This window comes from Squalius cephalus (assembly GCF_949319135.1).
Source record: "Squalius cephalus genome assembly, chromosome: 9".
In the NCBI taxonomy this organism is placed as follows: Eukaryota; Metazoa; Chordata; class Actinopteri; order Cypriniformes; family Leuciscidae; genus Squalius; species Squalius cephalus.
Window position 1 is genome coordinate 17521712 of NC_137130.1, and position 23266 is coordinate 17544977.

The 23266-nt window shown below is 37.8% G+C and overlaps 1 protein-coding gene across 1 annotated transcript in view; it reads right to left on the reverse strand.

Annotated features, from left to right (window-relative positions):
• Nucleotides 1–21866: 21866 nt before the first annotated feature.
• LOC307164719 (uncharacterized protein) overlaps nucleotides 21867–23266 on the reverse strand; it is a 244794-nt gene continuing 243394 nt past the window's right edge. The window contains exon 6 of the mRNA XM_079881779.1: nucleotides 21867–22101. The gene's annotated coding sequence lies outside the window, so the exon portion shown is untranslated. The remainder of the gene's footprint in view (nucleotides 22102–23266) is intronic.

The window sequence follows — 23266 nt, forward strand, 5'->3', positions numbered from 1 at the left end:
GGTAGAGACCACTGAATTCTGAGATTGACCAATCAGAATCAAGTGTTCTAGAAAGACCTGTTACAAACTGAAGAAATATCAAATGTTATGTGAGACATGTTTTTTTTTTTCCCTGAGCCTTGTGTATTATATTAGTGTACTCAATGCTCTTCTTCAAAATACTTATGAGAGGTGATTACAAGTAACTACTGTCATAGTAACCTGCTTGCTAATGTAATCATCCTTTGAGTTTTTAATGGTCTCTGTGTTAAACACCATCTCAAATTAGCATCTCAACAGAAGTTGCTATTTCCACTCCAGTGAGCTCTGTTTATTCCTATCAGTTACTAATTAAATCAGATGTGGTGGGACTCGTGCACCACTTGTATCATGCCGTACGCGATAGGATGGATTACGGCCTTACTTAATGCAAGCGGGCACAATACGCTTATTCACTGGTGCACGACCGGGGACTCTACATCACATAATCAAATAATCAAGTCCCAAAACTAATTACAGTACAGCTATGCATCTTCATTCATGGAGGACTGCCTTCACACTCTATGGCGTACGCCGTGATCCATGCAAGAATTTTTATTACATTTCTTTTCTCTCTGTTTGGTGCAGAATAACTGTGTTAATTAACAACATATTTTAGCTTCAGTGGTTGCAAATTCCCAGAAGGCTTTGATGCCATTATGGCATAAGGGCTATCAGGATGCACAAGATCTTGCACGTGAGGATGAGGTCAATTCTGGTAGCTGTTCATCTCTTTATAATGCATTACATTGCTGGCTCAGTAATTAACCTATACAACATGCACATCGTGGTGAGAACTTTCCATTTCCACAGCTTGCTATAATGTAGGTGATTTCAGGTTTTCCTATCCATGGGGACATTTGACAACGTAGGCAAACCTAACCCATTCAAAAGGGATTTCTGACACACTTTCCCTTTAAATGGAGTTATAAACCGAAAGTTGAGGAGGAGCATGTTCATCTAATCCTGTCATTCACAACACATGGGTTTAACAGCCGCTTACCTCACTCCTGTGATAAATGTATCCCACCACCAATGACTACTATTAATGTCAGATATGCAAACCTAAAAAGAAATACAAGATAAACAAGTTAAAAGCATCCATGGCAAGACGAAAATCCCTAGAAAGAAACATCAAAACAGTTGGATTGGGGGAAAAAAGAAGAGAGAAAACCCCTCACAAAATTAGATTTGGGTTTGTTTTATGTCTATGAATATGAATATAATAATAATAATAAAAAAATAAAAAAATAAAAATCAGCATTACCCCTATGATTTCCAATCAATCCTATCTCAAAAAAAAAAAAAAAAAAAAAAGAAAAACTGACAAAAAGTTTGGGGTCAGTAAATTTTTTTTATTCAAAACAAACTAATACTTTTATTCAGCAAGGATTGAATAGATCAAAAGTGACAAAGACATTTACAATTGTAAATTATACAATTGCTACACCCTCCTTGACTGCTACACTCCCTCACTCACACTCTGGACTACAATTCCTAGCATCCCTTCTGGCTCTCTTATCTGCTTTGCTGAAGAGTGTGTGTGTCTCCAGTTTGTCTACCTGTGTGTATTAAAAGATTACCTGTCTACTTACTGCCAACAAGTCATAGTGTGTGCCTCCTTGGTCATCTCTCTCTTCATCCATGATCTCCACCGTCACCTGCAAAACAGTAAACCATCCTGTTATCTTCACAAATTGCTATAATGTTCTGAGCTGTTTGTTTTTACCATCTGCTGCAATAGTCTATACCCTTATTTCCACTAACTATCTGCCTGAGTCTGATAACCCGTAACAGTTACAAACAATTTCTACATCAAATAAATGCTGTTCTTTTCAACAAAGAATCCTGAATATTTATGATGGTATTCACAAAAATATTAAGCTGCGCAACTGTTCTCAACATTGATAATAAAAAATGTGTCTTGGGCACGAAAGCAGCATATTAAAATGATTTTTGAAGGATCATGTGATGCTAAAGATTTCCTTAAATCAAAGGGAATAAAATTAATTAAAATTAATAATTAAACAATACATGTCACATGACGTGCTTCAATCAGTTAATCATATTCATATCAGTTCCAAAGTGGTATTTGTAGTAGAAGCACAGTAAACACAGCACTTACCATGCGTAACCAACCTCAGTAACCTTAGTTTTACTGTGATGGGTGTAGTAAAGATCAGTAATCACAAAACTTGCCATGCTTTTACCACATTATTGGTAGTTTTAATGTGATATTTGTTGTAAACGCACAGCAACCACAAAACTTACCATGCTTTTACCACAGTAACCTTAGTTGTACTGTGATAGGTGTAGTAAAAGGATAGTAACCACAAAACTTACCATGCTTTTACCTCAGTATTGGTAGTTTAACAGTGATATTTGTTGTAAATGCATAGTAACCACAACACTTACCATGCTTTTAATGCCTAATCATGTAAAATCCAATATTTGTTAGGTAAATCAGTACTTTTTCCTTTAAATAATCCTATAGGGACCTATACTATACATGATGATATTTTCTTTTTCTTTTTTCATTTGAAAAGACCAAAAGGGCATTCCGGACTCAGTCAGCCCATTATTGTTTGAGGAGCTTGATTATCTTTCAAGACAACATACTCTTCTGTCACTTGTTTCAAGAGATTCACTTGATCAAAAACCAAGTGATAACCTGTACAATGTAAAATTGTCAACATCAGATTATGTACTACATATTACAGCATTGTTTCAATACTAGACATACCAATGGACTCACGTTCCTTTCTGTCTTCTTTGGGCACCAGATGTTCCTTCCTCACCAGAAACAAAGGACTTATTTGATTAGCTTGAGTTGATATAAGGACTGGTCTTCCTTCTCTGCTGTAAAACAAGAAAGTCTCGACTTACTCTATGTGCAATTACTATTGTTCTTGAAACATACAGTATCAATTAAGACAGTTATAACTAAGTTAATTTACCATACAATTCAGGAGAGAGCATTTGATGAGTAAATACTGATTGAAATATTCTAGAAACTTTACCTGGGAAGGGCTGATCACAGCAAGATTCGCTGCGACTCACTAGTAGCTCTTGTAATGGTTGGCTCTTAAAAGAGCTCGCAGTTGAGTTTGATATTGTAGAGATCTTTAAAAAAAAAGGACTAAGTAATCCTGCAAAACAGAAAGGAAGGTAATTTTATTACATTACATGCAAGTAGTCAGTTTATATATAACTGTAGGATTTATTTCTGTAAAGGGTGTTGCATGATTAAATGTTAAATGTATTTTTATGTAATAAGTTCACTGATATGTGGGCATTTCTATGAATAAAAGTATGTACTTAATAGCAAGCAATAATCATATGAACTCGTTTAAAAATAACATGATTTAAATGCAAACAGGACAGTTATCAGCAGTGTAACTGATCTAATTATGACGAATATCTGATGTCATGTAACAAGTCAAATTAGCTTTTCCACTCTTGCAAACAGAGGTATGAGGTGTGGAGAGACATCATGTATCATTGGAACATGAACAGACAGGGTCCAATTTGTGATCATTTTAAAGAACACAATGCAATTAATATAAACTTTCTGACAGTGTGTGGGACATCCGACTACTTTCCAAGAAGGGACACAACTGATTTACAAATATCGCGATAAATACTGTATGTACAGGAATTGAGGCAGTAGCCAATGACAGCAGTAGGAGTAAAAGCTGCAGGATTATGTACAAGTACACAAATGTACTAGTATCGTACGAATTTGAAAACTTGTTAAATCTTGTGAATTATTAAGACTGTGAGACTATGTTTGTACTGATTGGGTTATGGGTTTTGTAAAATGTTTGATTAAGGGTTAAAACCAACACATATCATTGCGAATATTTGCCTTTGTAGCTTTCCATCTCCTCCATTTACTTCTCCTCAAACAATAATGGGCTTGAGTCTGAAAGGCCCTTTTGGTCTTTTCAGCTGAAAAAAAAGAGAAAAGAAAATATCTTTATGTATAATATAGGTCCCTATAGGATTATTTAAAGGAAAAAGTACTGATTTACCTAGCAAATATTGAAATTTACATGATTAGGCATTAAAAGCATGGTAAGTGTTGTGGTTATGAATTGACAACAAATATCACTTTTAAACTACCAATACTGAGGTAAAAGCATGGGAAGTTTTGTGATTACTGTCCTTTACTACACCCATCACAGTAAAACTAAGGTTACTGAGGTTACTGACAAACAGAAAAGACATTATAACAAACATTATTAGGACAGCGTATTTACGACTACTTACCAACATCTGGCACACGTGAACTGATGCCAAATATTGTAATGTGTTCGGAATAAGACTTCTTCAGCGCGATTTCCTACTGATACAATTTGCATCTGTTTTTGACGCCACAGATTTCCCTTTGAAAGCAATGGAGTTCCCAATAGTGTCGCAGAGGGGCACCTTTGGCGTTTTCATTGTGACGCGGGAGGCGCTTGACCATGCTTCAGTTTTTGACGCTTTGGGAGTGAGAATGGGTTCATTAAATTTATATCAGGTGTATGTCTTAATATTCTATAGTATATAAAAATGGACACAAATTATAAAAGGTATAGTTATAAAATAATGTGAACAGATAACTCATCTCAGGTTGTACTTTCCTATGGAGGGAGATTGGGAGTGAAGCAGACAGACCAGTCCTGCTTTGTGAAGACTCTAATGAACAACGCTCCCCAACTGAGTAACAGTAATCTGTTCTGACTTGTTCCTCTCTCTCACACTGTTACGCTGATACAGCTCAAGGGACGCAAACCTGCAACAGCTGCTCATCACAGGCATAACTAAACAGCAGAAAGGTCAACATTAATCTAAGTCCACTTTTCAAGAACTGCTAGAACATCTTGCATTTAGATACTTTACCCCGAATCCCTTCAGGGCAACCAGCACATGAGATGATCCGTCTCCTCAACCGCTGGATAACACTTGACACAAGCCTCAAGGGAGCTGTGGGTTTACAGAAACGGCTTTCTTCTTTTACAGACATCTAGATATCTGGAGATATCAGGATTCTTTGAGAGTTAAAGCAGTGGATCTCTTTGTAGCATGTGACTGCAGACCGTCTGTTGCATGCCACTTTCAATAGATGAAATTACAGTTTACAGAGACTCACTGGTGACACTTCCGGGTCAAATTGAGCTGAAAATGAATAAAAATGCTGTGTGTGATGTTGAAACACCCCATTTCCAATAGATTGGTGGAGTTTGGGGCTTCTTGTAGATTTATGTCGTTTCCCGTGGATTACACAAACCTTCAAATTTTAAACAGATGATTTCAACCTCAAACACAACCATGAAAGACCGATAATAAAACCGGACCCAGCTTCACATTAACTGGGTCTTTCTGAAAGGTTATGCAAGCAAAAACTAAATGCAATATGGAAATTGTCATTTATTTTGAATTTATTAATTAATTGTTATATGAATAAACATTACACATGTCATATGTAAAATCAAGACCAGCAATGAAATCTGATTAAAGGAGTCATAACCTGTAATTTTCACTTTTCCACGAGAATCAATGTATGTTATGATTGCCTAACGATTATACACTGGCCGGGAAGCCGATATTTAAAAGTGAAGCGTTTGTTTACCCCTGGGTTCGTAAACCAGCCCACGTGCACGCGCACTCAAATACGAGATTTTAATTTCTGCCCCGACTTGACGTCAAGACGGGGCAGGATATACCATATATGGACACCGCAGACCTATGCTGCAGGAAGCCCGCCCTGCCCCTCTCCCCCTCATATTCAGCCGCGAAAGATGCAGAAATGTAGTGCACACGTGAGTTGCTCTGTTGTTGACTGCCAGAATCAACATGTAAATGTGTTTTCTCTCTCAAGAACGGACCAAGCTGTCAGGGACCAGTGGATTAACGTTAAATTCATTTTTAATGACGCGGTTCCTACAACCCTTCCCACTGGCTTAACGTTAGGTGTCTGTGCTAATCATTTTACGCCGGAATCGTTCACAAATTTGGGGCAATATCAGGCGAAGTTGGCATCGAAGCTCCGTTTGGAAAAAGGGGCCATTCCAACAATCAGAGACTTGCCTGCAATTGAAACGGTAATACTGTGTTTTTATTGCTCTACTGTGTGTAACAAACAGCAGCTAACTGCTAATGCGGCAGTATTAGCTTCGAGGTAAACATGGGGAATGGCTGCTACTTTGCAAACAACAAATGACTGAGATTGCAGTTACATTTAAAGTTACGCTAACTGAGCATGGCAGTCATAGTAATGAGAAATCAGAAAAAACTTGCGCCATGATGTCATTTTGGAATGATATGCTGAAGCGTTACCTGCGGTGTCAACCCCCCTCCTTCCTGCCACCAATCAACGCGCCCCTCATTTGCATTATTAAAATGACCGTCCACGACCGTCCACGACAGCCAAAATATCGCATCAGATCTCGCGAGACAATAATGCCTTTAGAAATAAGGGTCAGAGGAGCTCTGTGTTTATTTTTTTTCCACTTTTACTATAATACTATAAGACTATAATAGAGCGTGGGTATCCAAGGTAATACTAGGTTATGACTCCTTTAAAGTTAAATATTATACTCACACTTCCTTTCAAAAGTTTAGGGTCAGTATGATTTTTTTAATTTGATGTAATTAAAAGACTCTTATGCTTACCAAGGCTGCATTTATTTGATCAAAACACAGTAAAACGGTAATTTTTATGCTGTTGTTAAACTGTTTTCTTCCTATGATTGTAAAGCTGAATTTTCAGCAGCCGTTGCTCCAATCTTCAGTGTCACATTATCCTTCAGAAATGATGATGATTTGGAACTCCTAAATTGCTTATTATTATCAATGTTGAAAACAGTGCTGCTTAATGTTTTTTTGTTTTTTTTGTGGAAATTCTTTCAGGTTTTTTTTTGTTTTGTTTTTTGTAACAATGTAAAAGTCTTAACTGTCACTTTTTGATCAATTGAATGCATCCTTTGTAATAATTAAAATAAATAAAATAAAAAAAGCTTACTTGAACAGTAGATGAGGTCAAAATAGTTTTTAAGTGGTGATGCGGCATACCCCATCCCATGCCTGCTGGGTATTTTTAATTTGCTTTTTTTTTTCTCTAGTTTTAAATTCCACAATTTTCAGAGTTGTGTTTCATCATATGTTTTTAGAGTGTGTGTTAATCATCTTTTTACACATCCAGCATGTACAGAATACAGAATAAAGTTGAAACTGGTTTTGTAAATTGTTAAAAAAATAAACTTGTCCATTCCTCACTATAAACTGTATGAATCACTTTATACTTTCTTATAAACATTAACAAACATTATATAATGCTTAACACTATATTATTGCACATATCCATCACTAAACAATGCTTGTTTGAAGAACCCAGAAACATGGTTGATGAACGTCACAATAATTTAATCTATAAAACACACAATGGCTACATGGATAAATGCCAAAGCAATTTTTCATATGGTCATTCAGACCATATCAGCAGGTTACAATGTTCCCTTTTTATCTTTATAAGCCCTGCAGAATAATGTTACTGCTAATACAAATCAGTTTTCGAATGAGATGGGTAAAGGTTGCCATGGCATCTGTTGTGCGTTACCAAGGAGATTTTTTTCACCACATATTTTTCACCACTGAATCCTTTTAACACCCAGGTTAAGACATATTTTAACTCCGTCTCCTTCTCCATGGTGACAGTAATTACCTTACATTATGTCATACAGCTGAGCTACAGGAAGTGTGGAAATGCAAACAAATGACGTCAGTCCAGTTTAAGATTAGGACTCATCCGTCACACCTGCTAAAGAAATGACAGCGAAGACAAACGCGAGTCAAGATCACAAACGTCAGCAGCTGCTTCAAGCCAAACTGTGATGCTATAATTACAGAGGAGAGGTATCAGTTACACTCAGCAGAAAATAAGCAGACTTTTTCAGACATCTTTCATATACAGTATCAGCATGAAAATTACTGCAAGACAGGAAAAAAAAAATAGGAAGACTTTAACTGAATAGACCTGTTTTTCCTCTTTCAGAGCTTTTCGTCCTCATATGATGGAGAGTGGGGGGTCAGGAGGGTTTCTCCCTTCAAGCTTTCCTCCATTCCATCTCTTTTCTTTCCACTCCGTTTCAGAGAATCGTACTTTAAATGGCAGCCATTTGTAGCTATTCAGTCAAGAAAATAGCTGCTACATGGAGGCACATTCAAAAATGATGCAGAAGAAGAAACCTTTAGTGAGAAAGAGAGACATAGCGACAAAGTGGTGGGAGTCTAAGAAAGGGAGGGAAAAGTGCTAAAAAGAGCGAATATACGAACAATGTGAACATACGTTTGTGGTGGGCCAAACTTCATGTCAATCCATTGGCTGGAGGTGACCTCCTTTGGTTGGGCCTGTGGTTTAACCCGCCTACCTGGAGGTAAGAGCCGAGGGAGGCCAATTGATCCAAATGCTGCAGATTACTCCGGATAAGTGTTTCAGATCAGCAGATCTTAATGGTGGGAATGAAAATCCCAGTCCGATACGGCAGGAGATGCTATTGATCACTGATCAACATGCGGGTGTGGAGACGAGATCCGGGATAAACAGTTCATTTAGAGCAGGGGGTTAGAAGTATCGAACTGCCGCGAGATAGAACAAAGAGAGAGGACGACAGACATAGAAAGAGAGAGTAAAATACTCACAGTGCTACTTCCTGTACTGAGGAAAAAGTCCTTAACCTGTATTGAACAAGACCAACTCACTCCAGAGAATTTAACTCCATTTAGACTCAAGCTGCCAAAAGCTTGAATGCTGCTCAACTGGTAAAATATGTGCTGTTTACACCAAGGTAATGGGTTCAATTCCCAGGAAACATTCAAAATGATAAAAGATATACCTTCAATACACATGCAAAAATACAATTCACATTATATGGAAAAAACAGTGTCTCGTTTTTAGGGGGTCAACAGAAAAGTTCAGAGGAATCTGACGATGTAGTTTCATTCTGCTTTCTAAACATTAGGGGTGTAACGGTTCACAAAATTCACGGTTCGGTTCGATACGATACATTTGTCACGGTTCGGTACGTTTTTGATACAACAAAAATAAATAAATGCCAGAGAAATTTCCTTGATTTAATTTTTTTTATTCTTTTTTATATTAAAACTAACATCATAAAGTATGATATTTTTTTACTTTGAGCAATTCTAGAGCTATAATTGACTCTTCTTAGGAGCATATAAAACAAAACAGCTCCTTGGAAAAAATGAAATGTAATATTGTAGTAGTTATAAACAAAGGTTTATTTTAGTTCAGATTAACATTTGAGGGCAGCAATTGTATTCATAATGTCAAAATAAAACTGACGTAATGTTACTTGAAGGCATTATAGCCTACTATTCCTGCCAAACGTCCATGGTTGCAGACAGTTAGTGTTACTACAGTACGTTACAGTAAATCCATGGTGAATGTTGCAGATCTGTGGACACTGAATAGTTCATTCATGGCACAATGTTTCTTCCAGGTTTCCACGTCAGCGCTGTTTGATCCGTTAATAACGGAGAAATGTGAATGTTTCTCACTAGCTTTCGCAGCGATGCTATTACTTCAGTGGCGAATTCAAATGCTTTCTTTACTGGATCTCTTATTAGCGCAGTGTAGTAACAGTGTCGCATGATCACGATCGGCTCGTGATGCACTGGTCCAAACTGATAAACGGTCCTTCAACCACACAATAACGAGCAGTTTCGTTCCACTTGCATTACGTTTGCCATTTGATGCTGGGCAATGTTGTGGTCGCGCTGGCGTCTCTTATGAGCGCGCTTGCCACGCGCAACGCGCCTACATTTGAAATGACAAAATTTTAGTCGGCAGGAAAAATTATCCAACGAACCGTTCGGTTTGAAAATGCGTACCGAAAACCGAACCGAAAGCCTCGTACCGAACGGTTCAATACGAATACGCGTATCGTTACACCCCTAAACATTGATCAGAATCATGAGATTAATCTTAAATATTTTTTTCTACAGACAGACATCAGTTTAATATTTATCTTCCAGTTTATCTCTGTTCATCAAACAGAGATAGTTTGGGGTTGGTAAGATTTTTTAAATATTTTTAAAGGAAGTATTTATTGTGCTCAAGGATGCATTTATTTGATCAAAAATACAATATTAAAACAGTAATATTGTGAAATATTATTACAATTTAAAATAGCTGTTTTGTAATTTGATGTAGCCTATGTTAAAATGTAATGTATTCATGTGATTGCAATTTTCAGTGGCCTTTACTCCAGTCTTCAATGTCACGTGTGGGTTCAGGAAGACAGAAGAATCAAGTTCCAACACAACGTTTAATGATAAATATCCACAAGGAAGGCAAACAAGCAGGGTAACAGTGATCGGACCGAGAATGAATGTGAGGGACCAACTTACAAATACAAATTAAGATGATTAATAGAACACAGCTGACACATAGCCTATTAACTAATAATGAGGAGCGAGAAAACTGAACAAAGGAACACATGATGAAAATGAAAACAAACTAAAAGTCCATGATAATGAAACTAACTAAACATAATGTGACAACATGATCCTACAAAAAATATTTCAAAGTGCTGATTTGGCGCTCAAGAAACATTTATTATTATCAATGTTGAAAACTTAATATTTTCTTTGCTGAATAGAAAATTCAAATGAACTTCCAAATTTATATCTGAAATTTAAATATTTTAACATTAGTCTTTCCTGTCACTTTTGATCACTTAAATGCATCCTTGCTGAATAGAAGTATTACAGGTAATTTCTTTTTTATTTCAAAAATTACAAATTTATCAGTACCTATACAACAAGGCAGCTCAGAAGAATTTGGCTGAAGCAAGAGCCATAACAAGCCAAAGATTGGTATTTTATAAACACTATAAACAAGTTATGTTGTTTAACACTTGCTTATCTAGTAATTAAATCCAATTTACTTCTCACACTACACATTGAATTATTTTGGCCAACAGCAGCAGACTTTGTGGACCAGTGCTGATGTTTTAAAAACATTTCAATTTATTATTTCATCTTAACAGAGCAAAGGAGAGAGAGAGAGTGTGTGAACATGAAGCTGGATTCAACTCTCTTCCATCTGCATCAGAAGAAAAGGTTAAGGGTCCGAAATGTAATAAGTACAAAATGGCTCCCTGTTGAACTAAGAGGCAAATAATGTGATTCGCATGAGAAGTGGAGCATTACTCAACACAGAGGCCAGAAAGGTCACTAGTTTCAACTAATATTAGAAGAGAGACTGTTTACACTACACTTAAAATAGTTTGGAAGTTTGTTTCTCTCTGCAGTTTTTTGAATATAAAGCAATTAAGTGAATCAAATGGGTGCATTTGAGAGAGATGACAGGTAGTCTGTCACACTCCTACCGGACCAGACGAACGACACAAAGAGAGCAGGATGGACAGATTTGGAGAAAGACAGACTATTCTTCATCGTTTACTGCCGTCCCACTGAATCATGTGGCACGGAAGACAGCCGGTCTGGTTTGAGAGAGAGTAATAGCTGCTCTTATGTCTTCTTTTAAGTGTTATGAATTTGTTCGACTGCACGATTTTCTCATGGTAGCTTTCAGCTTCTCACAGAGACCTGGATGAAGAAGAAAAGATGGACAGAGCTGATGGATCTTCTTTTGGCTTTCAGCTGCCAAACAGACTCAAAACAGCCTAGTTAGAATGTCAATTCTAGGATGACCACCTTTGATAAGCCTCAAACTGAGACACAGGGGTTTTTCCTTTTCTTTTTTGAGATTCACACCCACCCACTGCCAATTAAAAATTATATGAATAACAACAGTATTTCTAAAAGATGTAAGGTGCAGGAGACCACAACATCTGGATCTTTTTTATTGAAGCTTGGAAATAAGCAAACTTTAAAAGGTTTGTGAAATTTAACATTAGTATTTTAATCATGACAACATGATCTTTAGGTTTCACATAAACGTGTGGAGTTCATGCAGCTTGAGTGCTGCTGTATAACGTGAAATTCTCAAAAGCATGAAAACGTTTTATTTGATTTTGCATTGAAATTACGCTCATATATTGTGAAAAATAACGTAAAACAGGAGCATTTTCACTAAATGTGTCAGATTTTAGGACTCTACTGTATTCATCAATATGAGATAAAAAGTCTTACATTGTGGTTATTCAGTTGTAATTTACATAAGTTATTCAACCCCCATTGCAAATCAGGTTTATCGGCAACATTTACAGACTTTCAGCTGTTTGCAATGAACAAATCAAACAAAAGAAATTGAAATAACTCAATGCAACAAATGTTTCCCCAAATTCAACTAAAAAAGCAACTTTCAATGGCTTCTGCAGTCTCAAAATTATTCAACCCCTTCATGGCAAGCATCTTTAGAACTTAGTAGAACACCGTTTTGCTGTTATGACTTGCTGCAAACAAGATGTACAACCAGACACCAGCTTCTGGCAGCGTTTCTTAGGAATCTTAGCCCATTCCTCGTGAGCAATAGCCTCTAGTTCAGTAATATTCTTGGGTTTGCGTGCTGCAACCACCTTCTTCAAATCCAACCAGAGATTTTCTATGGGGTTCAGGTGACGGTGATAGAATCTTCCAGGACTTCTTATGCAACCAAGCCTTGGTGGAATTTGAGGTATGCTTGGGGTCATTGTCCTGTTGGAATGTCCAATGACGCCCAAGCTTCAGCTTCCTCACTGACAACATGACGTTTTCTCCTAGGATTTCCTGATACTTCAATGAATCTATCTTGCCTTCCACACGCTGCAAGTTTTCAGTGCCAGTGAATGCAAATCAGCCCCAGAGCATCACCGAGCCCCCAACATGCTTAACTGTAGGCAGAGTGTTCTTTTCAGCATATGCTTCATTCTTCTTCCTCCAGACATACCGCTGATCCATAGGGCTGACAAGTTCCAGTTTTTGTTTCATAGCTCCACAGAGCAGAATCCCAAAACTTCTGGGTCTTATTTGTATGATTTTGATCAAATTGGAGCCGACTTTTCATGTACTTTTGGTCAGTAGTGGTGTAGTCATGGAGTTCTGGCATGCGTTTATACGCCTTTCTGTGCAAGCTGAAACCTCAGGGTCTGTTGCCACCAAGTCTTGCTGCAGGTCTTTTGCAGTCACTCGAGGCTTTTTCTGAACCTGCCTTCTCAGAAATCTGGTTGCAGCCGTTGATTGCTTCCTTTTTTTTTTTTGCCGCGCCCAGGTAGTGTAACCACTGTACCTTTGACTTTGAACTTGCAAAATATGCTTCCAAGGGTGCCTCTAGGAAAATTTAGTGCCTTCGCTATCTTTTTGTATCCTGTTCCTTGTTTGTTAAGGGCGATGATATCTTCTCTTAACTTTTTGGACCATTCTTTTGACTTAGTTTAAGCACACGTGGTGCAACTAATGAAGCCCGTGATTAGTTGCATCTGGTGTGCTTGAAACAACTGTTTTGCAGATTTCTGATGTTGTGAGGGATTCTATTCAGGGGGTTGAATAATTTTGAGACTGCAGAAGTTATTGAAAAGAAGAATTAAAAGTTGCACTTTTAGTTGAATTTGGGGAAACCACTTAAAACATTTGTTGAGCTATTTCAATTACTTTTGTTTGATCTGTTCATTGCAAACAGCTGAAAGTCTGTGTGAACATAACACACACACACACACACAAAATAATCCTATTAAGAAAACAAAAAACAGACATATTTCACTATAGTCATCCTTATTAATACCATGCACATACACATTTCACTAATGTCAGAATATATGAATAATTTAGTTTAAATCCTCAATCCCACAACAAACTCAGTGGTGCCAGGTGCTGTCAAACCCTTTCTACATCTGTCTGAATCTCAGAGTTCCCTGTTCCCACACAACTATTGATAACCAATGACAGCAGCTGTCAGTGCACATTCTCACTTCATTTCCTCTTTCTTCTGTTCAGAACAGGGCTAAACTCAGTGCACATCACCCAATGTGGCAAAAACACTTGATCGTCTTTCCCCATGAGAAAGAAAAATCGCAAATGAAATCTCTTTATCTCTCAGTTGTTCCTATTAGACAGCAATGACATTATATATAGACCAAATGGAGACATTTGATGGGGTTTATTGCTTTTTAAACTTTCCCCCTAAAAACACTCAGAGTATTCTCAGTTTCTTAAATTGTGCTCAGATTTTTCTGCAACAAAACCTCAGAAATCAATACAATATGAACGCAAACATTTAAAAAAAAAAATCTTCAAGAGGGAATATAAAAATGAATGCTGTTCATAACTGTGTTCAAAGCATTCTGACTCTGTCGTTCTCATTGTGTCGGCTGTCTTAATGACATTTGACCAGTTTTCACCATGAGGTGGTTTGATGGAACAATGTCTGGTGTTCAATTTCGTATTTAACTTATGACATACTTAAAACATACTTTTATAAAACTAAACTAAAATGGGATGTCATTATTTGTCACACATTATGACATTATTTCATATTTGAGAGTACAATATCAACCTTATTTTGGCACCTGACAGGGAACCTTGTTAGTCACTGAGACCAACTTGGGACTGTTTTTCTGTTTTGCATGCATCATTTGAAGTGACTCATATAACGCAACACTGTTTGGATTACTGCAGTTTATCGACATGTTCTGTTATGACGGATTGCAGCATTTGTTGAAAAACCACAAGAGACACCACTGGGTTACCACACTGAGAAAATGTGTGTGTAAATGCAGTAAGAGTAGCGTGTGGCCAAGTGCATTGAATCCAACATACAGTGTGTGTGGAGTGTCTCTCTGTATGATATTGGATTATGGCAGCAATAATCCCAGACATCCACTGGGAAACATGCTGATAGCACAGATTGGGAATTTTTTCCACTCCACACAGTGGGCCGAGGAGAATGAGCCAACCTTGTCAGCATTCCAGACCCTGATTATCGGATTCGGTTACTGGATATGGTACCCAGCTCCTGCTGCCAGAATTCCAAACCTGGAATTCTTGGAAGCGGACTGATTTTCACAAGCCCACGGATGCATAAATGAATCGGGACAAATGAGATGAGTTGCTGTTTTTGAGTTTAGGATTAAAGGAATAGTTCATGAATAAATAAACACCCATTTGCTCACTCTCATGTTGAATTCTATATATTTATCTATGGACCGTAAACTAAGTTGTTGTCCACACTGCTCTTTATCAAACTATGAAAGTGGAAGCAGGCCAAAAAACAAACAAACAAAACATGAAAGCATCATAAATTGACTCACTATTTGGCTAAAACAAGAATGGATTCCATGTTGGCCCAGGTTGGTTTATGCAGGTTAGAGCTGGTGGACCAGCATAGTCATCCTGTTCTCAAGCAAAACATAGCTGGTGTAGCTGGTCCATCAGGTCCATCGGGTCCATTAGTCATCCCTCTCATACTCACCTGCAACCAGCATCCCATGCTGGTCCCAGCATGCAAAACATACCTCATGCTGGTGACCAGCAATGCTGGATTTTTCAGCAGGTTAGTTCTCAAATCTCATTTGTATATCAATCAGCTCAAGACAAACAAGAACCAATGGCATATGACATCTTACTTGGCATGACATTTTCACACAGCGATACTGATATCACTGCAGCAGAGAATATGAGAGATCTCACTTTGTCACAATCAAATTTGCAAATATACCTTCTTTAATATCACATGCAATAAAAAAACCCTGACGCCGGAGGGACAACTCAGAATTCAGAACTTACGCTTGACAGTTAATTATATTATTCCTGTTGCTTTAGTCGTAAACACCTCATCACTCATTTTATGAACTACAACAGCCTTACTAGAAATGAAACCAAATAGAAATGACAGCTCCAAAATTACATCTTGAAATGACATGTATCTACTTGTGAAGCCAAGGAAGATGACAGGTGACTGTAATTGTTTTAATTGTTATTGCATTGTTTTCAGTCATCAGTTCTGATTGTTTAAAGTTTATTCATATAAACTAAAGAAATAAAGCTTACTAATAAAAAGTATGTGCACGAGAACAAGATTAAAGGTTAAATAATTCTGCTAATTGTTTAATGTGAACAGACTCACTAATAACAGCTCATAATTAATGATATTACAAAAGGTTAACAAATGTTTTAGTTAATTCAACAATGAATATGAATTTAATATTAATATAAAGTTGCACTTTAACAAAGCAGATCAGGGGACCCCAATAGTTTATGACTGGATATAATCATTATAATCATACATCCTTGTACTCTAACACTGCTAAATGACCTAAAATCTACACAATTCATGGTGTTGTTTCAATTATTAGTATTGTCACGTCTCTTTTAATTATTCACAATCCCCAAAAGCAATTTCCTCTGTTCTCCAGTCCTGATGAAGTATACAGATAAGCCTGCCTTCCACAGAACTGCAATGTCATGGGGAAAGTTACAGAAAAATGTGAGAAAATATTTACATGGCATAAGTCTTATAAACTAAATTAATGGACAGACAAAAAATATAGTCCCTGTTTACATCACCTGACAGATTTTTACTATTTGACTACAACGCTCAGTATTCCATTTCATGTTTTGACAGTGCTGGTTGCATATACAGATATAGAACATAAGATAAAGCGAATGAAGGATGATAAGGCTCTCAGTTATATAGGGCACGTTATTACATTCTAAATGTCATGCAGTTATTTCTCCTAAGGTATAACTTTAGATTTAATCTTGTGTGTCTGGGTGGATTAAGCAAGCATGACATGTTTTGTGGTGAAGGTTCAGAGACATAGAGAGCAGGGAAATAGTGCAATACTCATTCGAAATGAATGTGTTGACTGAAAATCTGCTATACAAGGAATCATTAAAGGAATACTGGGTTCAATACAAGTTAAGCTCAATCGACAGCACTTGTAGCATAATGCTTATTACCACAAAAAAAATATTTAAATGTGTCACTACTTTTCTTTAAAAAAAAAAAAAAAAAAGTGAGTCACTTACAACAGAAGTGAATGCAGCCAATCTGTAAACATTAAAATACAAAATAGTATAGCCATAAGCGGGAAACAATGTGATTTAATTTGATTTTAGAGAGCAGGGGAAAATGCTAACTTTCTGAAACAAATGCTGTCAACTGAGTAGAGAAGACTGGAAGACTGCAACTTTCCTTGAAAATATATTTTTATATATACTTTTCTTGAACAGAATATCAATGGAAATCATATTCTTCATGATATGATCCCATTGAGTGTTGGAATTCTGGGATGGTTTAATCTGCATGCTAGAAATGGCAGCCAAATGGACCAGAGGAGGCCCATCTAAACAAGCATCAATAATAAATGGGACCCGTCCTGAGCTGTGCTCAGCAGGAGGGCCGTATGACAATCCGCACCGTCTGTGGCCCCAACTCTCAGTGCAAAGGGTCCATGTGCCATTGATTTTGACCCCCCGCACCTCCTCGTCCTCTCTAACAACACTCTATGGGACTTAAGCGGCTCCTCAATCTTTAATGTCTGCTTAAGCCAAAAAGAATGCTAATTTCTGTGGCCTGCCACCAATTTCCTCCCTTTTTTCTTGTTTCTATGGTTCTCTGAAATTACAAATCTCATTTCCCTAAGGTCCTATTTAGATCTGCACTCTACAGCTGGGGACGATTACCCATAGGAAGCCGGAGGGGGGGAAGGGTCGCATTTTGAAATCGCTCAGGAAGTTATGAAGGTGGCGGTTGTGAGATGGAGGCTATGGAGGTGGGGAGTGGCGGACCTCATCCCCAGAGGGGGGCTCACTCTAGGCATGGTCTGACCTGGGGTTCCCCGACTACCTCCAGAAGTGAGAGCCGCGGCACGTCTGTGAAGATCAGCCAAAACAAGGAAGAAAGGAAAGGCGTGGGATAAAAGAGAAAGAGAAAAAGAAAAAGAAAAGGAGGCGACCACCCTCCCCAAATCTGCCTCACCTCCTGCAGTCAGGGAGGAGGCAGTGGGTCATCTTCTTTTTTTTTTTTTTATTCTACTTGAAACAGGAGCCATCTTACTTTGTGATGGTGGTTTAGAAATATCATTATGTTCACCTCATTGGTATCATTATATGTTATATAATAATAAATATGTATATAAAAACATGTGAAGATAATTTTTTAATAATTTTATAATATAAATATACATTTTAATATATTTTTTAAAGCCATTACTGCAGTCTTCATTGTGTCACATGATATTTCATGACAAACAGCACTGACTGAATATGGCACTGAAGAAAAGTGCCATATTTATTTTAGCAAATGTTATATTATAAAATATACATATTTGTAATGTTTATTCTTCAAAATATTTTTTTTTGTGTGTCCAAAGGTAAAAATAACAAACAGCACACAGGCTTGGAACAATATGAGGGTGAGTAAATAATGACAGAATTTTCTTCTTTTTTTGGAGAGAGAGAGAGAACTATATTTTTAAGCCTTGGCTTTCAGTAATTATTCATTCACCTCATGGGTTAACTTTACCAGCCTGTCCAATTAGAATATTAAGAAGCAAGCAAACCAATTCATTAATGACACCTTTTATGTTCCTGTGTGGGAAGTGCTGCAGGTGGTGCATTATGGGATGTCAGTATAATAAACATCAAATAAATGAACATTGAGACAGATATAGGATTGCATTCATCTAGAGCTGAGTGCCCCATGTACCTTTAATAATTCAACGTCTGGTTTTACCTCTTTTATCCACCCCCCACACCTCCTCCTTCTCTATTGCAGTATAAACGGTGTCTATCGTGTGGCACACAGGGAAGGTGACACAAACGCGAGTCACCCATCTCACAGTCTGTGTGAGCGTATAGTGTTAACAACATATTGGCAGTTCTTGTTTTAGCTGTCTTCTTGGCTCTCGACAGCTAACATTAACTTTCCTAGCTAGTCGACAGCTCCTCGGTTTTTTTCCACACAATCGGATCTTCTCGTCTCCCGAGCCGCAGCGACTAAATTAGCCCTGGGACGCCCACTATACGCTCTCCCGCAAGCAGAGATCAACCATCAATCACTCAACACCATTACCAACAGGTCAGCCCGAGCCATGTCCTCTACACACACGATACGAGAGACCGGAGCTATTAAAATGATTGATCTATCCATCCGCACACCTCTGAGGCACACCTCTCATTTCAATAACAGCACATATGTTGCAGCTTATTGCGTGGCTTATATTAAAAATGCAGTCGTCGTATTGCATGCACCTTAAATAAATGATACAACTTGGCACTTCAAAGCTGCGTATTTTACAGCTCTTAGAGCGCACAAATGTGCCACGACCTCTCACCTGCTGGGATCGTCATCTCCCAGTTCAGAGGCTGACCTGTGAACCCAAGCTAGCATCCTCCACTGCCCAGCATTTATCAAACAGATAATTAAAGCTCATGGAGAAGCAGGTTCCTCTAGACCTCGTGGGGGCCAGGGGTGATACCATTATCCCAGGAACAGAGCTAATGGCGCGAGAGAGCTTTGTGCGCTGATTCCTACTGGACCTGGTCATTAAAACAGCCTGCCTTCATGCATTATGAATGTGTTGTGTGCTCGCTTAGGCCTTTGTTCGCTGTCTGCCTCTGAAGAGTCGAAGCGAGAGTGATGGGAGAAGAAGGTGTGTGGAGACGAGAACGAGACAGCGACAGACTCAGACAGACAGGAGTGTCTGCGGAAGTAGAAGGAAGGTTAGCATGAGTTAACAGTGTTGTGAAAGCTAACAGAGTCAAAAACATTATATAGTACAGTGAGATGAACAGGTGAATCATTTTTGCGAATATGTTTACTCACATGAATGTCCGAACAAACAGACTCACTAGAATGAGAGAGGACCATTTAGGATGAATAGATTCACTGCAGTTAATCAAACCTTTCAACTCTACATACAGTATGAGAGAGTGGAGCATTTAAGATGAATTGATTCATTAGAATGAATCAGATTTTCTTACACTACATATGAAAGTGTGGACCATTTAGGATGAACCAATTCACTACAATAAATCTCAATCTCCAACACTACGTTTGAGAAGGTAGACTGTTTAAGATGAAACTATTCACTTGAATGAATCAGATTTTCCAACACTACATTTAGGATGAATCAGACTTTAATTTGTTAAATGAAACAGAGAACTCTCTTAGTTTATAGTTGGTTACTGTATGTCTTAAGTGAACGTAAACAGTTGAGAAAGCCAATGCATGTGTTTACTGTATACAGTGTACTGGATCTGTGCATTATGTCTTAAAGTGACAGCAGCCTGATATTGCTGCAGCTGTCTGTGTTTTTAATGTGAATCAAACAACAAAAGACAAGAAAATCACACACTACTCTTGCCTGGGTAGCGTTTTAATCTTTATATAATTTATACAGTGAAGATTATGCAGTGTTATTTTACATTTGATTACTTTATTCAATTTCTGTACCTGAAATCTACTGTTAGATACCTGCAAAGCACTGTTTATTTTATTTGTACCTACTGTATGCTTTATTGTATTTATTTAAGCTACTGCTTGAAGTTATATTTGTTCCGTGATAAACCATGATAAATTTGATCAGTACACCCCTAGTTAGGTTATCGCGTTTGTTTTCCTTAACTCAAACTCATCAAAAACAGCAATGTAGTGTGTCGCACTACACCATTACTCATTATAAACAGTAACTAGTTAGAAGAAGAACTACACTGTTATGAAAGATGGCTGAACTACTGCATTGCTGCGAAAAAATCTAGCTAAACTAGTAGAGCTGCTATTTTTAGTTAGCAACTCCCTAACACCAGTTATGAACTATGAAATTCCTTCTGCAGCATCCAGGAAGGAATTACGAGCAGCTTTATTTACTGAAAAACAGTTTAGATGAGGTGTGAGAAGCACTCGTGCCCCCAGTAAACGAGATCGATGGCCCAATCAAACCAAATTATGGGGCTTCTGGGAGGAAGAACGCTCACACATAACCATTTCCAGCCTTAACCCTCCAAATCCCCCCCTTTTATTAATAACAACACAGAGCTGATCTTAGGTCAGCTTTACAGCTTGTAATAGCCTCATAACATCGGTGCAACGCTCAAAATGCTCCCCCACTGAAATGAGATAGAGGCCTTATTATATTAGTTCCTGTCGTGTGGGGAATAACACGTGTCCACCAGTTAAATTTGCTGCGGTGGCAGCGGCACAACGCTTTAATAGGGATGCGGTGTTGTTCTGTGCAGATAAACTGAAGCGCCATTGTTTCCATGACAATCGGTTATCTGTAAATGCAGCACAATTTAAAATGTGATTTAAATGGGCGGCAACAGCATAGACGATCACTAAAGACAAAGGAAAAGGCCGTGAAGACGTACACACAGTCTCTCTCTCTCTCTCCTCCTCTCACAGTAATGAAATCAGATCTCCTGCGCACTTCAACTGTTTTGAAAATGACTCCGTAGAGGACAACACAAACGTTTCCGCGAGTTGCGTGAAATCAGAGATAGATGGAATCACTTAGTGCTGGCATTCACAATTCGCCACTTTAGTAGGAAGATAAATAGTCTGTGTGCTGTGGGATCTGTCCACCTTAGCTAAATTCCCTCGCTCTCTCTTGCTCTCTTCTCGCTCTTGTTTCTCTTCTGCTCTGTTCTGCTGACGTATGCAGAACACAACAAACTCCACATGAAAAGGGAGAAAAATTGAGGCTAATTTCCATTAAAGGATGACAGTTTTAACGGCAAATGAACACGCAAGACTGCCGATAACGTCTCGCGCTAATGAACAGACTCAGCGTTTTCTTTTCCTTTTTTTTTTTTTTTAGGGGTTGACTGGCAATTACCAACACATCGTTTTCTTTTCTCTGTGTTTCCCACATTCTCTCCTCCCAGAGGAAGTTGTTTTCCTTCCGCTACTCCAATTTGTTCCTGTGACTTTTGAACTTTGACTGGGAGGAGACAATTTATCAAATCATAACCGTAACAAAAATGTAATGAATTTAAGGTGCTGTGAGCAACTTCAGCCGGTTTGCTAACTTACGCTACACTTAGCCACTGAACAGGCCATCCTTCAATCACACGTCTTCTCTCCGAAACCAACACTTTACAGACACGTCCACCAACTCAATGCCAGGAAATCTGAAAATGTAAACCAAAGAGTGAGTTCCTAAATGTTTCAGATAAAAATGCTAACATTTAAAAAATGTAAAAGTTAGCATAGCAAAGACCTTATTACAGACATTTTTATCGGGCAATATGGACAAACTAGGGCTGGGTGATTAATCAAATTTTATTTTCAATTACAATTCTTGATTCTAACCATTTTGTATTGTGTACCGTACCTAAACTTACAGTTAACTGAAATTACCACTAGTGGCAGTAAAACCCAACAACTTCTATTTCTTTTCACACATTATTACAGGGGAAGATCATCGATTAATAAAGACTTATTTTTGTGTGATTTCTATGACAAATACTGTTATGACCTAAAACACTTTTACTATAGGGCTTCATTTGTAATGTTGACGTTTTCATCACATAACCATATGCTCGTAACTCACCAGGTCCAGCATTGCACTTGCATGAAACATGGGTAATGATAAAATAGCTTAAATACATGAAGAAGCAAGCTGAAATGGCATGGTTGATTCTATTTCATATTTGCTTTTGTTAACACTATCAGTTAAGCGTAAGTTTTACTGTGTAGATGGTATGTTATTTTCAAAGGCGATAGAGCATTAACCTTTTAGAGTCACTCATCGAACATTTAATTTCCGAACTGCCATGATGTGTAAAAAAAAAAACTAACGTAACAAATAATTTCAGTTTCACGTTCATCTGTTTAAGCCAGGGGTCACCAAACAGCGGCCCTCCAGGACAGCGTTTGGTGACCCCTGGTTTAAATGTAAAGAATGTAGCAACAGGCACGTTGTTCCAATGAGTATAGTTTTTTTTTTTAAAGCCTGAATATATAATATATTATATAATAATAACATATACTGTATATACCTAAAAATATATATGAAATCTGCTATCAAATGGTCACTGGAGACATAGATGTTAATACCAGATGTAAACGGCAATCACCCATCAAAGTGATCTACAAAACACATATTGTCAAATAGATGAACAATTATTAGCTCTAATATACTGTACATTTGCTTAGACTGCTCCATATGTTCATTCAGGCTGATCAAAGATGGGCTGCTGGAGTTCCTAAATGATTATAAACTTAGCAACCTCAATTAACCCTCGATCAGTCCTCTGCTTCTTTCTCTCCCTAGTGATATCATTCCATCTCGTC